The 13,629-nt window shown below is 37.8% G+C and overlaps 1 protein-coding gene across 3 annotated transcripts in view; it reads left to right on the forward strand.

Moving 5' to 3' along the window:
* The window catches only part of RARB (retinoic acid receptor beta), a 320,997-nt gene that overhangs the window by 7,485 nt on the left and 299,883 nt on the right, over positions 1-13,629 (forward strand). For 2 of the 3 annotated variants that reach the window (XM_068674399.1, XM_068674398.1), the window contains exon 2: positions 333-427. The gene's annotated coding sequence lies outside the window, so the exon portion shown is untranslated. The remainder of the gene's footprint in view (positions 1-332; positions 428-13,629) is intronic. The other variant, XM_068674400.1, reaches the window with a different exon arrangement.

Below are 13,629 nucleotides of genomic sequence, written 5' to 3' on the forward strand. Positions count from 1 at the left end.
AGTGTTAGTGTGCTTTTGAAGTTCCCTTGGAGGCTTACAGGGAATTTTGTCATGAATGCCGCCTTCTTCCTTGAGTGGGAATTGAGGACAAGGTCTGTGTTGGAACTGGTAGGGGTATTCATCAGGAAAACCTGGGTTTTGTTTCCAAAGACTTCAATGAAGCAACATTGTTTTTTGATTTCTGTTTTGTCCACATTGGCAATAGCATTAGATCTTCCTTAATTTTGCCTTGAGTATCAGTCATTGTTACTGATGAGCGTCTGCCTTTTTTTTTTTTTTTTTTTTTTTTCCAAAACTATACTTTTTGATTGCTCTTTCCCATTTTATTTCAGGATGTCAAGCTGGCTTAGGTCCTTGAAAACTACCCTGGTGTCAAGCTCTCTCTGACTTGCTTCCAGTCCTGAGGAGCAAAGGTAGAGTTAAGCGGGTAAGTTAAAAATCCATGCACTGAAAGAAATGAAGATTTTAGTTAGTTCGCTTTCCTTTGCGTGGCACTCGCTGGTACATTTCTTCCTTCAGAGTTGCGTGGTCCATGACAGCAGGCTATCAGTGACAGAGAACGGGAAATCTAAAGCAGGGGGGTCACTTTGAAAATGTAGTAAAAAGTTAATGAATGGAGCACTTACAGGGAAAATACCCATGCAGACTGTATCAGGTAAGCACTTGAAAAGTGAAAAGTGCCCCCCTGTTGGTTTGTTCTCCTTTTAACTGTTCTCTTTGAAAAATCTAATTGGAATCACAGTTGAACTACAGTGATAAAATATGGTTTTGGTAGATAAAGTTGAAATAATACACACTTAGCAATTGGGAGCATTGCTGGAAATAGTAGGACCATGTAGAAATGAACACAAATTCCCATTTCCTGTTTCATCCTAAGGGCAAAGTACCCTTGGTGCAAAGCCCGGGGGACCTATATAGTCATTAGCAGATGGAGGGAAACATTAATCTCCTACCCACAACCTGCCCCAACACATAAAGCAGGGAGCATCTCTGTTATGAGGATTGCTAGCAGTTGTGTTAAACGTGATAGTATATTTTATAATCACAGTGCCAGCCACTCTTGCTGTTCGTTGCTGTGTTTTCTTGGTACTCTGTGTCTCCGGATTTCACTTTTATCCATGTGTACTGGAGTAGTGACAATGTTTTTGCTTCTCGAGATGTGGGCAGAAGCTTCTTCCAACCCTTTTAAAATTTTCCTCTTGCCATAAGCACTAGAGTACATTATGATATACTTTAAGTACCCTTTTTTGCATGGGGGAAATGCATGATTTTTTTTTTTTTCTGCGTCATTCAGTCTTTCTTTGGCGGTAAGCTAGGAGACGGTCCTGGTTAATGAGGTATCTCAGCAGTGCATTTTTATGGGAGCATAGTTTAAGGGTAGGAGTATGTCCAGTCTCTGAGCTGCCTAGTGAGTATTCTCTATTTGGAAACAAACGCCAGCTGGCAGTGGTTAAGGAGTGCATGCTTATTCTGCTCGTGATAGCCAAAACATGCTCCCTGCTGTGTGCTTTTGGCAGCTTTGCATTGGCAGTACGTCTCGCATGCCAGTTGCATGTCCTCCTTTCTTCCCCATCAGTGTGTCCCATAAGGCATGATTTAGCCTAAATAAAAATGTTCCTCTGTTAGAGCTGGTAACATATGGAAAGAGACTGCTTGTTTTCAAAAATCAAAGTCCTTCTGAAACACCTCTAGCATGTTATTTCCACAGTGGCAATAAAAAGATGATTATCGTGTCTTGCTGTACACTTATTGCTGTGATTTTTGTGACACCAATTCTTAGGCATACTGAACTGGGGGGGAGTGCAATATATTTTCAGTGGGAGCAGTGGGTGGACTTCCACTCCTGCAGCAGCTGCATATTCATTTTATTTGAAGCTCTTACTCTACATACATGGTCAAAGTATTAAGTAAAAAGTAGGGTTCTGAACATAATCATCACCTCGTATATGTCTTGTATTTGTTGGATTGCTTTATGTCAATAAACATCTGAAATAAATGTTACATTTTATTTGAGAGATACCTGATTATATGTGGGCAGCCTGACTTTACAATCAGGTGTTGCAAATGTGTTTAGCTGAATTATTGGAAGCAGTTTGTGAGTTGTGGTACGTTGGATACAAGTTCTTAAGAATCCAAAGGTGAATAAATGCAGTCTACATTCCTTTGCATGTTTATCTTTAGCAACAGTATAATGGGTGTTAAAAAAAAAAACAAAACAAAGTCTACCCAACAACAACAAAAACTGACCAACACTGAAGCTTTTCAGTTTATTACCCCAACAGCTGCGTTTAAGGTCAAGTCAACCCTAGGGTAAGTAACTTATGCTTAGAGCTTGGATTTAGAAATATTAATACTTTATAAATACCTATGTATTTAAGTTCCATATTGCTTTTTTTTTTTTTTTGAGACAATCTTACACCTGCTTTGTTTGCAGCAAATCTCAATATTTGGCAAGATGGTACTTCTCAGGCAATTTAATTGCCTTTCTCTTCACTAAACCAATGAAATTTTGTTGAGATCTGATAAGATCTGCAGAATTTTGAAAATCAGTTTCTCTACTCTAATTGAAATTCCATAGAAAAAGAAATTATCACCTTGCCAAAATCACTAGCTTTCCCAAAGTTGGGATCACACAGCCGTTAAAAAAGGGGAGGAACAGCGCCTTTTGGAAAATGCTAGTTTTGTGGGTACCATGCTTCTTCATCTCTGTTGAAGCCTGCCTTCAGGGGCTAATTTAATGTTCCTGTTGCCCACTCTGCTGTCACAGTAAGTAAGAACAATTACATTTTCCAGGCAGGAGTAGGGGAATGAGATAAGAAAGAGGGCCTTACTTGTGACCCCTTCCTTAAATCCATGAGCTTAGCTCAGCAGCCATATACCGTATAGCCTAAGCTGTTACATAGCTTTCTCTCTCTCTGGCAAAAAGGACTCAGTTTAGCTGCTTTCAACAGATGTTCCAGAAGGGTACAGGTCTCTTTGTAAGATCTGTGTCGCACACATCAGCGTGCTATGTCTTGGATATTCAAGGGCACAAGCACCAGTGGTCAGGTGGCTGAATACTTTCATGGTTGTCTGTGTGGTAGTGAAGTAGGATCGCAGCAAGGTTTGATTCCTGTGTTGAAAGAACACTATTGCACACTGTTAGGTGATTCATGCTTTAAGAAAACTTGGGGTATGACATGCAAAAAAAAAAAAAAAAGTATTTTAAAAAGTAGGTTGCAAAGTCAAACCTTCAGAAGCTGCAAAATATCTTTTTTCTTTTTTTTTTTTTTTTTTTTCGATTGTAATTTCACCATATCCTAACTATTGGGCACCTGAATGGGATAACTATTAAAAAGAAACAGCAAGTGATATGGTTGTGGTGTGTAGCAAATAGCGTGTTGGTATTCATTTCTGAGGAAAAACAGTGTTTGTTCATAGAAGACTGATCATAATCAATGTTAAAGTAATATTTATGTAGGAGATAAATAGAATTGGTTCAACAGAACTCAGGTTCCACTTCGGCTAAATATATTTGCATTATGTAAACTTAATGGAGATTCAGATGTGCAATAAGTGAGCGTGTGTAACGTGATTGATTGCAGTGAAGTTTTTCCCATTTGTGTTAGTGCAGAATTCTGCCTCTAGTCAAGTAGAAGTTTTCTAAGAGTTCTGCCAATACAGTTTTGCCTTGGAACAGCTTTGGGGCTTGCCAGCAGTATTATTTCTTCTGCATTGTAGGAGCAGCTCTAGTTACGTGCCAAAGTAATATGGTTTTATTTTTAAACTGAAAAATAAATGAAACCTATGTAGAAATGGAAAGTTTGCCGAATGCCAGATTCTGACCATGTTATTCCCATTGGAAGGAACCAGTAGGACCACTTGTGCAATCTGTTCCCTCCTTATAGCATTATGAGGTTCGAAATGTGGGAAATGCTGGAAAAAATGAGTGTAAGAAAGGAAAAAAATAATAAAATCTGCCAATGTCCATGTCCTTTAAAATGAGTTATTATAAGCTACTTGCTGAGATGTGTTTTATGCGGGTATCAGATTTAATGAGACATCGGTTAGAGCCAGGCAGCCTGCATTTAAAAAGTTTTATTCTATGGAGAATAAATAGACAGAAAAATTTGGGCGTCGAAATATTCTTAACATAATCATAATTTTATTTAAAAGCTTTGGCCTGTTCTTCTAAGAGAGAAAGACTTATGAGCATGGAGGATCTGTCTGTCAGGGTTCTTCCCTTCCCATTTTCACTGATTATCAAACTTTTTGTCCAATGTAAGCAAGGAGAATTTTAAGAAGTTAGTTACGGTAACCTAGGAGATAAAATAGATGAGGGGTGTGGGAATGGGGAATACAGTACTCAAGAAAAGATAAGTTTTCTTTAAGAATATCTTCTTCAGATACTAACTCTCTTAAAAAAAGGTCCTGATGTTTTGCCACCAGCAGCGTACAAGCAGTCAGATCCAGTGAGGACTTTGAGAAGAGGCCCTAGTGACTTCAGGCAGTAGCTGACTTGCAGTTTGTGACAAGGATAGAACAGGTATGCTGTCTCATCATTGCACTGTAAGTGGAAGGCAGGGATTTGCATTATTAATCCAGAAGACTTCCTGAGTGGATCTCACCTAGAGCCTCAACTGGGCCTCAAGCTGAACTCCTCAGAGCTGTGGCAGGGATAACTATAATCAAGCCAAGTTTTTAGGATTCATTCATTGTACATGAGCAGGAGACAGCAGCTGCCATTATAGCATTTTAGAAGCATATTCAGCCGTAGAGTAGCAAAAAGTCTAGTGAGCCCTGAAATACTTCCTAGTTTTGATAGCTTGATATGCCACCAGGCAGCTGTGGCCTTGCTAACCCATGGCTTAAGGGTACCATTTTGCTTAGCACAGTTCCTCATGCGTTTGACAGTAAGTTGTTTGTAGATAAGTACAACTGGGTGCTCTTACGCTCTGCTGTAGCAAGCATTGTAATCTGCAGAACAAAAGCTTTTACATGAGGAACTGAATTCACCTTGGGCAACGCTTAGTTCTTCTCAACTGGAAAAAGAGAATAGTGAATTTATGTGCTGGGCAGAAAGCCTGTTAGCTTGGATGGTAAGTTTTATGGATAGGCCTCCTGCTTTTTACATTTACACTGTTTTTGGGGATGGAGTTGTAGTACTACCTCTACTTGCAATTGCCTGTTTGCTCCTTTTGTCTCAATTCATAAGATGGATCATCATGTTGTACTTAAAAGGAGTTAATAACCTCCTTCTGTAGGTTTTTGGGAGGGCGTGGTCTGCTCTAGGAAGTGTGACAGTAAGCAAAAGATATAATTTTCCATGAACTGTATTTCCTCGTTCTGAAGCCTAAAATGACCCTACCTTTATAGTTTTAGAAGGATGATGTAGATTAAGGGCATAAAAAGACATCTAGACACTAAGCTCCCACTGTCTGTATTTGGAGCATAAATCCTATTTGTATCATTGCAAATCTCCTTAATTTTTACTTGGTGTAGATGGTGGGTGTTTATGGAGGTGGCAGGAGAAGCTACTTTCTACTACTTGGTTCTGTAATTATAAATACAGTGACTTTGGTATGAGAAACATCAGACAATAAGTCTTGGTGATGGTTAAGTTAATTCACTTTTGGAAGTTCAATAATTCATCTAAGAAGTGTCAGCAGCTGGCTCTTGTTAATGGTAAGCCTTTCATTTCTGTTAAATCAATTGTGAATAATAGAATCCTTCAGAGAAAAATGATGAAGTAAGCATTGATTTCCAAATTGGGTGCCTGATATTGGAGCATTAATAAAATCTAGAGCAAGCAGGCAACTAGTACCTAATACACTCTGATCACCTAAGTAGTAATCAGAGAAAATCAATGATTTTTGTGTATGCTGCTAGATCTGTTAACATTTCATCTGTCGCCATTCATCATTGTGCCTATAATTTCATTTTATAATTGTTTTGATTTTTTTTTTGGCTTAATAGTATGCATTGAATCAAGCACTTACTGTCAAGCTCATGTGAAACAGAAGTGGCTTTGCTGTATTGTCTGCTGTTTACTTCCTGGCTGTCATTATTGCTTTAGGTCTATCTGTGATGGTCAAAGCAATGTTTATGTATTATCAAATGAGGTTCTATCTTTTCTTTTTTTTCTTTTTTTTTCTTTTTTCTTTTTTTTTCTTTTTTTTTTTCTTTTTTTTCTTTTTTTTTTTCTTTTTTTTTCTTTAGAAGGGTTCCAAGCAGACTTTGTGGAATTCTGTTATCATCTCTTTCTAAGCAGTGAGTTGTTGTGTTGCTTGCTTGTCTGTAGCCATGTGGGGGGGTTCACAGGGGTATTTCTGACATCTCCAGTAATTATGGTAAAACTCTTGTCAAAGAGAAACTGTTGTAGAGAACATCTTCATAAGTCAGACGCCTGGCATGACTTCCTCTGCAAGATCTGTGAGAGAGTAACTTGATGATAGAACGTCCCACCAAGGCACAGGAGGCTGTAGGTGTTTGTGCATGGGGTGCCCGTGTGACTTGCAGCCTCAGTATCAGTGAGTTTTTGCAAGGCAATGTGAATGTTACATATTTGTGGGTATGGGGTTTATTTTTCAGCTCTACCAGAAGACTGAGTTCAGTGGTTTTGTTTGGTGCTGCTGGGTATTGGCTTATTTTTGTGCTTAGCACTGATCCAGTTTTGTTAAAGCTGTACTGAATTTGTATGGAAAACTACATACAACCCAATCAACTTCCTGTTGAAGTCAATGGGAGTTGAGGCTAAAACTGGACCAGGATTTGGCCCATAAAGCATAGCAAGAAAATTTAGCAGTTATAATAAAACTCTTAAGGCAAATAAAATGTTCTAGCAGGTGTTCATAAATGTGCTTTATGCTCATAGACTCTGTTAAATGTTAATACTGAGGTCCTGCAGAAGCCGCGCATAAGGACTGTGTGAAGGAAGCAAATGTCTGTTAAATGTGCTGTGCAATATTGTAGCAAAGGTGGGTGGCAGTGCAATGCCGTGCTACCTATTAGGCTGAAATATGAAAGCTATTAGAGATTCTGCTGAATTTTCATTTTGTGAGGGAGTAGTTTTCAAGAGAGAACATATCATATAAAAAAGCCATGTGTCGTGCAAAACTAGAAGCATCTTTGTCAGTGTGTGCAGTTTTCTTGGATGTATACAGAGCTTGTTAGGGACAACTACTAACGTGCTATATTAACAATAAATTTAAAATAAGACAATACTTGAAAGGGAAATAACAGAAGGAAAGCAGCTGCCTTTTTTATATATTTCATTTTCCTTTAATCAATTTTTTGTGTTGTGTTTTTTTTTTTTTCATACCTTAGACTAACTGGTGGTCAGAAGTCCTAGCATAGCCCTAAACATGTTTTAAGATAACGGGCATTGGCTGGATTTTGAATTTAGCTCTGTCTGACTCTTAATATTTTTTTCAATCTATCACTTGACCATCAAAGCACTTCTCAGATAAGGTAGGTTGACAGAGTGAGGTTTGTTTTAAATTTCCAGGAGCTCTCCATCCTCCTTTCAGGTTTACAGAGAAGCATCTGATGGCTTTTTGAGTGTGTTTTGCAGCATGTCCTGAATGCTGGTAGCTTGTACTGCCTTGGTTTCTTGTAGTAGTTAGTTTCATTAGGATTCAGGTCAAACCCATGGGACAAAAAAATATCTGTGTGTACTGGAGTCAGTTCTTAAAATGACACCATGAAAGCAGCAGTCATTGTTAGAATGTGTTTTGTTGGTGTTTGATTAATTGACTGAGTTATCATCTCATCAATGCTCAGGCATTGTGTTGCAGGATAAAAGCAACCGCGTATTACAAAGATACTCTCTTTCCCAGTTAACTTCTTAATTTTCTGTGCTAAAAGAGAATTCATTAGGCGGTCGGTTTAGCTTGGAAAACCCAAAGACTGCTGAGTGAGGGGAGGTCTTTCACATGGCATTTAGATCTATCAAGTTACAAGCATTGCAGCTGCCCTGGTATCGCGTGCTGCTATTAAAATGTCCAGATAATGTCAGAAAGACTCTTCCAGTCTTGCCTCGGTCTTGCCCTCAATTGTATGTTCCCAGCAGTGGCAGTCCTGGCACTTTTTCTTTTTAGCTGATGTGGGTCTCAGAAAATTTGCTGCATTCTACCTTGTAAAAAGGATTGAAGTATGCACTTACCCAGGAAATTCTTATCATTTTCTTCATGAACAAAATTGCAGGACCACAGAGTGGTAGGACTTCTTAACCTTCTCCTCTCCAGTAGTGCTGTGCTAGAGTGCTTATGGATGCTGTATGGATGCCTACCTGTGCAACCTGGTCTAGGGAACCTGCTTTGGCAGGGGGGTTGAACCCGATGATCTCTTGAGGTCCCTTCCAACCCCTTCAATTCTAATTTATTATTTATTTATTATCAATTTCCAGAGTAAAGCTGAGAATCACCTGGGAGCTCTAATACGTAGGGGAGTATCTTTTCCTGTAATTATTACAGGACAAGGAGGCCTAACAGGGGAAAAATAAAGACTGGGAACTACTTTTAATCAAGTGGAAATTATGTCAGTACTTCTTCTGTAAGTTGTGGCACTTCTAGACTGGTGATATTCATGCAGAACTTTTAATCTTTGCAATACATTATGAATGCATTGTGTGAGAATTTAATGTTAATTGAGGCCATTATTTTATGAGTGGACTACTTATATAGTAAAGTTATTTGAAGTAATGGGCCATGAATGCATTTTGTTTATTAACTTCACCAGTGCTCATTCTTCTATATCTCTTCTATCACAGAGCACTAGTTTTGAAATGGAAGTCTATCCAGTGACATTAAGACCTGCAACATGCACAGCATGTTACTTACAAATAGTGTATTTGGTTGATTTCTAAGAGCATAAAAGCCTTTGGAAGATGGAGCTTTTAGCTATCTTCCCATCTGAGAAAAATATAGAAGAAAACCAGAAATATATATATATATATATATATATATATATATATATATATGTGCCTAATACTTACTCAATTCAGATACTTAAATGGTCTCTATTTTAAAGATGGGGAGACTAAGGTAAGGAAAATAATTTACTTTGTCTGGGATTAGAAAGGACTATTTTTCAGACAAGAAAATTAAATCGAGATCCCCTAAATGTCAAGCCAGCTCCATAACTACTGGAATATCCATCCTTTATTTTCTAAAATATCTGTCAGAAACGTATAGCGTAGCGTTGAATTTGTAGAGTTTCCATATGACAATGACTTTATGGCCCTGAGGTTGTAAATTCCCACAATTTGTATACATTTGTCACACTTTGGAGTAGAGAGCACTGTATCTGTTATTAAATCTGCGAAAGAGACAGTGTCAAGCCAACGTACTTGTAATAATATTTTGGATTTCCTTCTTTAATTGTTTAACAAAATTAATACGAACATTTTAGCTATAAAGTTGGGCAGCTGCAGCAGGATGTGATTTAACTGGCTCTTCTTCTTTCAACACATTCTGGCAACCTCTACGATATGCAATGTTATAAAAGTCCCATTTATCTGTCATGTAGCTTTCCCACACTTCCTTCATTTCCAGTTATTTATCTGTTGTTTTTTAAAAGGCCAGGCTCAAAGTGCTCTTCAGTTCTTGGCTGTGATAAAATGCAATGCAAGGCAAAAATTTGGTGTGCCTTGTTCACTCTTATCAAAGATTTTTGGGCTTCAGCATGAGTGGTGGTTACCTTACAAACTGCAGAACTACATGATGCCCAGTATGACCACAGTGTCCTTCTATTCAAGTACATTACATCTTGTCATGGTTTCTTGTATGGTTTGAGAGACCATTTTTACAGTTCAGTCTTTTGTTTGTAGTGTCCAAACTCCATTCCGGATACTTTTGCCTAAGTAAGAAAATATTAGAAAGTTGCCTGCATACCCATGCTAAACTCTAATTTGCTAGTAAAACTAATTATTATTTTTTCTGGCCTGCTATATGCTTATGACATTTCATAACGTTTGGCCTCTGTATAACTCCATCTAGGCTCTAGACACTTGAGCATTTCCAAATGAATACAGCAGAAAGAGCCATCTGTTTATCATGGAGGACGTTTGTATTTATATAATAGTTGCATGATAATAAGCAGTAACGTGGAAGGAAATACATACAGACAGTATATGACAGTTTAATGAGGTTTAAATACCTTTGGGTTTAGCTGGCTTTTATGGCAGTCTGTAGTGCTCTCCTACAGCAAGACCGTTTGTTACCTTCCATGTGTAGTTTTGTGCAATTCTGGTTGGAGCAGTAAGGAGAGCAGTCATGGCACTGAAGAGCTGGTTAAATCACTTGCTGTGTGCACCAGCAGAACTGTGCCACGGCTAAAAGTCTTAAATTCTGCCCCCAGTGCTGGGGCAGGTTTGGCCACCCTACTCAATTACAAAACTGAATATTGTCTATTTTCTTATAAGGTGTTGTTTTCCACACTTTGGTAATGGTGTGGTGTCTGGAGTTCCTTAAGCTTAGAGAGCTTTTGTAGGCCAGTTGGTGTAGAGTTGAGGAAGCTGGATGCAGCAAGCAAAGACCTGTAATAAATGATAGCTTTAAAACAAAACCAAAAGAAAGCCAAAAACAACAACAAAATGTGAGTACTGAATGAAGTCAAGATTAAAGTAATTTTTTCTAGATGACTTTAACAAAAAGGCAGCTTTTATTATTTTAAAAGAAGAATGCCTAATAAACTCATCTCCTAAAGATAAAAGCTATCAAGCACAAAACCATGATATTGCATCGGATACCAATTACTGTGGTTTCTTAATGTGCTTGTGTTTTTTGTTTTTACATTTGTTAAATATTTAGAAGTTCAACTGTAGATATTTTTAATCAAAATCAGAAATTTCTCACAAAACGGGTGATTGCATCATTTGCACATTTATATTGTAAGACATTTTAACGATATAAGCATTTTTTCATTTAGACAGCAACCATAATAAATTGAAATAAAATTCAGCCTTGATTGATGTTCTGTGTGTCATGTACAGGGCAAGTCCCATCTATTAAATGTGGTTTGCCAAGGCAGCAATATTAGTAGCATTTGAATGTTTTTCTTATTAAGGAGAAAAATGGTCAGCAACATCAATACCGTCTGCTCCAAAGACCATGGTAAATGGAAACTGCCTGCAGCACATTTGAATTCCTCACTGTATTTGGGATGAAGGTAGGATGCAGGCAGTGAATTTTTTTTTTTTTTTTTTTGAAAATTAGGATAGACTATTACAGTTCTTAGGATGAAAGAGGGAGGCTGATTACAACATAATGGAGTGTACCATATTCATCTCTTTGAAATATGACCTCACTCGGCCTTTTCCATTTTACAATCGATTCTCTCATTCCCTTAATGAACCTGTGCATTCATGAGTCTTCCTTGGAAGTATGCACATGAAGTATTACAGTAGCAAAGAGTAATTGTCTGACAAGGAAGTGCAAGTAAAGTGTCTCTCTTGTAGTCTTGTTCAATAACATTATGGACCGTTAATGCATCACATCAGATACCATATTGTTTTGTTAAAAATTATGCAGCCATACTTTTCTTAGTTGATCATGTTTTTTCTGAAATGCTAGCTTTAGAAAACTGGTTTACATCATCTGGCTTTATTTCTTTACAGAAGAGTATGTATGTGCAAGAGATGAGCTATCAGGAAGGTACTCCTACAAAGCCAGTGCTCTGTTACCAGATACTGAAATTGAATACATTGTAATATTGTAATATATGAAATATGGGATGGTTTTTTTTTGAGAAGAAAAATGTATAAAGGTATGTAGAGAATGAGGGGCTACCATAATTTAAAAATGCAGTTTTGATAGGATTGAATAAATACCTAAAATGCGATGCTTTTATTAGTGTCATTTGGCTGTTGATATAATTAAATGTAATAAGTGAATACTGTTAATTATTGTGTCATGTGTTCTATGTATGTATTTTTGCATTTTTATGTAAATATACAGTTTATATATAATTATAATCTATAAAGTGTATTTAAACTGCATATGTACACGTGTATTTAGTTTTATTATTAACCCATAGCTGTCAACTGCCTGTTGACCTTTTCAACTCGCTGCAAAAAGCAAAGCCTCTTGTTGGGCCATACTCACAAATACAGAACAACCTGGATTGCACCCAGGATCAGCCTACAAGCATAGAGTTCACTCTGTTAACATCCATGAAATCTTAAGAGCAGGAAATGTTGGACAGGCCCTTTCTTGCCCCAAGCTTGCCCTAGTCACAGAACTGCCAAGAAGACTGAGCAGTGCTGGAAACCACCCAGGGGTGTTGGCAAAACTTTATGGAAAGACATTGAGACTAAAAAAACACAAGCAAATAAGTCAAATGGAGAAAACTTGTACAAGTTTGAAAATCTTTGTAGCGACAATTTAATTGAAATTCTAAGCATTTGATGTATCACCACCAGCACTGATTTGATAGAAATGACCATGAAATAAAGATTGAGCTCAGGGCGAAGCAAAAGCCCTGTCTGTTATGTCATAAAGATAATTCATCATGTCTGAAAGCAGTGTTCCCTTTTGATCGGGCCAAAGTCAAGTGTCCTAAAGTGTGAAAATCGCCTTGAGCAGCAGACCTGTTCTGGTCGTGTGCTGTTGCTCAGGTCCAGAGATAAGAGACAAGTAAAAGTAGGGTTCATTTTATAAAACGTAAGTTAAAGACAAAACTCAAATTTTCAATCACATTAGATGTTTTAAAAGTTGCTTATTACTTTGGAATAAAAAAAAAAAAAAAGCAGATATAAGAAATACTCCCTTTTCTTTTTGTCTGTCTTTCACTTCTGATGAGAGTATGCCCCACATCGTATTTGTTATAAACACATTCCTCATTTCTCTTTCACTTTGCCTTTCTTTCTTAACCTGATCTGCAGGACTGTGGATTTTGTTGTGTTGTAGTGGTTTGTTTACTTAGCATTAATGCAGTTGATTCTATGCACGTGGAATCAGTCTTTCCTTTTTTTTTTTTTGTTGTTGTTGTTGTCACTTGTTTCTTTATTTTGTTAAAAGAACCTGCAGTATGCTGGCAGGATGTTTCCTTATGGTAGGAAGTTCATGTGTACTATTAGGGTTCATCTGAAAACAGATAATTGGGGTGTCTCTTGGGGAGGGAGGGGGAGTGCTTTAGTTTTTAAATGTGAAAAAGAAAACCCATGCTATTAGATTGCTGGTTTTGTTATCTGGGGAGTTGTGGCCAGGATGGTTGAAAATTCAATCAATTTAATCCATCCAATTTATTGCCAGTTCTTTTTTTCCTGTGGTTGCACAGGAGTGAGACTTCTACCAGACACAGAGCGTGATACAGAAAGTGTTTTTACCTGGAGGTGGCCCAAAAGCCTGTCCCCCTGACTGCATGTAGGAGAACCTACAGTAGTACACTGCCAATTGTTTCTGCTTCGGGACATGAACTGTGCTTGTGGTATCTCTGTGAAGTTTCAGCATCTTCATTATCTCATCGTTCGTATAGCCCCACGTATTCTTCTGTTTTCAGCAAGTGCTCTGTGTCTCCTGCATGCAAAGTGACTGAAGCCCATTCAGAAAGTACATATTCTTTGGGGGGTTCTTGATGACCAAAAGACCAAGGCTGATGACAGTGGGATTGAATACACATTTATTTAAGGTCTGCCATGAATAGGAATGA

This window comes from Anas acuta, chromosome 2 (genome assembly GCF_963932015.1).
Source record: "Anas acuta chromosome 2, bAnaAcu1.1, whole genome shotgun sequence".
NCBI lineage: Eukaryota > Metazoa > Chordata > Aves > Anseriformes > Anatidae > Anas > Anas acuta.